We start from the raw sequence: 4,843 nt of genomic DNA, 5'->3' as shown, positions 1-4,843 counted from the left end.
ACTGGGTATTTCAGAGGGAAATGAGGGGACTGGTAGATATCATTTAAAGTAAAATTGCAGGAGCCAGCACTATGGTGTGGTGAATTAAGCCAACTCCTATGATGCTGGGATCCATTATTATCGCCCATTACTCCACCTCCAATCCATCTCCTTGCTAATGTACACAGGAAAGCGATACTTGGGCCCCTGCCACCCACATGGAACACCCGGATGGAGTTCTAGGGTTCTGGCTTGTGGCCATTTGGAGACTGAACCAGCAGGTGGAAGATTTCTCCCTCCATCTCCATAATTCTGCCTTCCAAATAAATAAATCTTTTCTTAAAACAAAGTAAAACTGCCCCTAATGCAGACTCTAAATGGCACATTTTTTAAATGTAAAATTAAGAAAGCTATTTCTTGGGGAGAATTAGAAGACTTGTAGTAAAAGTATCTCACCTCTGCTGGGCAAGATGATGATGCAGGGCTGGCACGTGCTGCAGGGCCATCCTTGTCTGCATGTCTCATGCTGGCTGAGCTGCTTCCCTCCAAGCAGCTGCAGAAATGTCAGTGCCCCTCCGGAATCCCTGCGCTAACAGGGCAGGAACAGGAAGGAAAGAGGCAAACCTCGACTGCTGGGAGGCTGCAGGATCTGGGCAGCGGCTACAGGCGGAAGGCAAGGGGAGCAGAAGCTGGGGTTAGAACATGGATTTTGAGAATGTAAAAGTTTGTGGCTCTTTTGGCGTTCCTTTTGTTTTATCCTTAGACTTTTCTGAAATCCTAGCCTTTTTCACCTGTGCAAAGGGATCTACAGAGAAAAATCCCTGAAGTCAGGAAGGGAACAGCTGTGTTGAGCAGAGTGCAAAGAACCCCAGGGCTCCAGGTGTCTTGTCTTTCTTTAAGTGGCCTCCTTACCAAAACATCCCTCCCTGCACCCTGGAGCTTGCGCCCCTGCCTCCTGGCCTCCCCAGCCCTAGGTAGGAAAAGGCCTTGAGGGTGAGGGAGTTGGTGTCATTTCTGAAGATGGAGCTGTCTCTTTGGTAGCTTCTGCCATCACGGGTACCTGGCAGGCATCACACAGCAGCAAAGGCCCCAGGCCATTTGCTGCAGGCCAGGTTCAAGGCAGGGTCAGAAACTCCTCTAGCTACTCCAAGCAGGTACCAGGGGATTCCATTCAGGTGCTTACACAATCGTTGGGCGGTCTGGAGGGGCAGGAGGAGCTCTGAGTTGGAGAACACTCCGCCGAAGCTGCGGTCCTGGGGCTGGGACGCTCCTGCCGCTGCAGCTGTCCCCCAACGCCATGGTGCTGGGCGAGTGCCAACTCCCACCACTTTACCTCCCACAGAAAATAGCCCAAAGGATGGGAAGCCAAGATTGGCCGGGTGTCACACAACTGTTGCCAATAAAGAAATCATCTTAACTGCCTTCCGGAACCCTGGGGACGGGGGTTCTGGAACATGGAGCCTCTGCAGTGCGGAAAGGCATCTCCGAGAAGGGGAGGAAAGAGGGGGGCGAGGCAGCCAATCCCAAGATCCTCCATCGGGAGACACAGGGGCATGGAGAAGCTGCCCACGCTCCCTCCCTTGCCCCGAAGCCACCTCTTCTGCCTTTCCCCCGTTGCTTATCCAGGTCTCAGCTGAGAGGAACACCCCTGTCCTGGGTCTTGCAGGGCACCAGCGGTCCCTCTCCACACTGAGCAGCTGTGGATCAGACACAGCTCCCCTTCGCTCCCTGGCTGAAACGTGGAAGAGCAGCTGAAAAGCAGCTGTAGCATAGTGAGACAACAAATACATTTTAAAAACATTTCTGTATTTATTTTCATCTTATTTGAAAGGGGGAAAGAGGGAGAGAGAAGAGAGGGGGAGGGAGAGTCTGCAGGGTAAGGGCAAAGGGGAAGGAGGGTTGGCATCTCAGTGCTTGGTGGAGATGAGCGCCCCTGCTTTTTTTTTTTTTTCTTTTCTTTTCTTTTTTTTTTTAACAGGCAGAGTGGACAGTGAGAGAGAGAGACAGAGAGAAAGGTCTTCCTTTGCCGTTGGTTCACCCTCCAATGGCCGCCGCTGCAGCCGGCGCACCGCGCTGATCCGATGGCAGGAGCCAGGATCCAGGTGCTTTTCCTGGTCTCCCATGGGGTGCAGGGCCCAAGCACCTGGGCCATCCTCCACTGCACTCCCTGGCCATAGCACAGAGCTGGCCTGGAAGAGGGGCAACCGGGACAGAATCCGGCGCCCCGACCGGGACTAGAACCCTGTGTGCCGGCGCCGCAAGGTGGAGGATTAGCCTATTGAGCCACGGCACCGGCCCGTGCCCCTGCTTTCAATCAGGCAGCGCAGACCTCTCTGCACACAAAATACCCAGGGCTGGGCAGGGCTAAAGCCAGGAGCCTTGAACTTCATTCAGGTCTCCCATGTGAGTTGCGGGGACCCAAGCACTTGAGTGATCATGTGCTGCCGACCAGGGTATGCATCAGTACGCAGCTAGAGCAGAAGTGGAGGAGCCGGGACTTGAACCAGGCACCCTGCTATGGGATGCAAGTGTCCCAAGTGGCATCTTTTTTTCTTTGACAGGCGGAGTTAGACAGTGAGAGAGAGAGACAGAGAGAAAGGTCTTACTTCCGTTGGTTCACCCCACAAATGGCCGCTATGGCCGGTGCGCTGCGCTGATCCGAAGCCAGGAGCCAGGTGCTTCCTCCTGGTCTCCTATGCAGGTGCAGGACCCAAGGACTTGGGCCATCCTCCACTGCCTTCCCAGGCCACAGCAGAGAGCTGGACTGGAAGAGGAGCAACCAGGACAGAATCCAGCACCCTAACCGGGACTAGAACCCAGGGTACCAGCACCGCAGGTGGAGGATTAGCCTAGTGAGCCACGGTGCCGGCTCCAAGTGGCATCTTAACTGCTGTATCAAATGCCTATCTCAGGGTCTATCCCTGAATACAGGATTTTTTTAAAGATTTGTTTATTTGAAAGGTAGAATGACAGAGAGAAGGAAGGAGAGACAGAGAGAGATTTGATGCACATTTCCGTTTCCTCCTCAAGCCTACTGTAAGTCATGGAACAGAAATAAATCCACAAGGCAAAGATCGGGTGTGAATCAACCACAGACAAGAAACCTCAGCGAAATTTGGAAGCTGGCTGTGGAAGCCGAGTGATAACTGATATAACAGAACTGAGAAAATGGATCTTTAACAGGCAGTAGCTGGAGTACTGAACACAAGGCAGAGCTTTCTGTGACGGAGAAGCCTGGCAGACCCGCAGCTTAGAACTCTGCCTCGCTCCTCAAGCAGAGCGCAGGGAAGGCTGAATCCAGAAATGGCTGGAACTGCTAGGAGGCCCACATGGAGCTCGCCGCTCCTCCCTCTGCCTGCAGCACCAAGCCGCACCCCTGCCGCTGCCTACACTAGGAGGCTGTGCCCAGCACGGGCACACAGGGGCCATCCCCACCCAGCAGTGAGATGCCAGCCCTCCTTCCTCTGCTCCTACCCTGCACACTGCGGAAAGCTGCCTGCTCGGCTCCTTTTTCCTGGGCAAAAGGCTGGGGAATGCCTTTCGGAGGGCCCTCCATGGCCACTGGATCAACTGGGATTAAAAGTTCAGGGATGCACTGATGAAAAATTGGGTGAGTCACCAACTCACACCCTTCAGTGAAATTCACCAATCATCAGAGCCTGTTCTACAAACACACTTCAACATTTCTGAAAAGTTAAAGGAGCACTTGCCCTACCAGGTAAGAAAACATTATAATGTGACCACAGGGCAGCTCTTGGGTGCAGCCGTTAAGATGCCACTTGGGTTCCCACATCCCATGTTGGAGTGCCTGGGTTTGAGCCCTGGCTCCACTTCCAGTTCCTGCTTCCTGCCAATGCACACCCTGGGGAGCAGCAGGCAGTGGCTCAAGTACTCGGGTCTCTGCCACTTTCAGGGGAGACCCAGATTGAGTTTGAGGCTCCTGGCTTTGGCCTGGCCCAGCCCTGGCTGTTGCAGGCATTTGGGAAGTGAACCAAGGGATGGGAGATCTTGTGTCTCTCTGCCTTTCCAATACATAAAAATAAGTTTATTTGAAAAAAAAAATTAAACTACAGTTAATGTGGTCCCAATTAAGGAAAAAAGAGTTTACTGGAATCCAATCAAGAGTCTAGAAAGAGCCCATGAGTTTCATATTGGAGGAAGTTGCTTTTCAAATGAGTGAAAAGGAACAGGTTATGATTTAGTAATTTTTTAAATAAAAATAGATGCCTATCACAATATTCTCAAAAATAAATTCTAGGTGGATTAATAATGTCAGTGTAAAACATGAATTTACTAAAGTTGTAGAAGAAACACAGCAAATTTTGGTGGATCAGAGGAGGAATTTCTAACATTGACACAAAGCTAAGAATCCATAAAGGAAAAGGCTGATAAACAGGAATTCAAATGAGTGAAAGTCCTGTTCAGCCAAAGGTATCGTATAGGTGAGAACAGACTTCTACTTCTGGTCACGATGGAGTAACTGAGCCAGCCCTTTACCATAAGCAGCTAGGAGACTGGGCAGCATGGGAAGCAGTTGTTGGACAACAGGCAAAGTTGTGATCAAGTTAGCTGCGCTCTGAGATAGCAGACCAGATAAGGAGGCTCTTTCCAGACTATAGCACGGGGAGGAGGGTCCTAAATGGAGCTTCACAGTCTTGCTAGCTAAGGAAAAAAATAAGAGTTTGGAGTGACTGAGAGCACTAGAATGGGGGCATGGGAAGCACAGGGTAAGAGGAGGGAGCCATGCAGGATTCTGGGAATGTGCATGGGATGGCATCTACAAACCTGGCAAAGAACTGCTCAGGAGACTCTAAGCTGAGCAGGCAGGAAACTGAGTCCCCAGACGGATGAGTGGAGGTCACAG

This window comes from Oryctolagus cuniculus, chromosome 2 (assembly GCF_964237555.1).
Source record: "Oryctolagus cuniculus chromosome 2, mOryCun1.1, whole genome shotgun sequence".
Classification (NCBI taxonomy): domain Eukaryota; kingdom Metazoa; phylum Chordata; class Mammalia; order Lagomorpha; family Leporidae; genus Oryctolagus; species Oryctolagus cuniculus.
The sequence above is the reverse complement of the archived record's forward strand: the minus strand, read 5'-3'. Positions refer to the sequence as shown.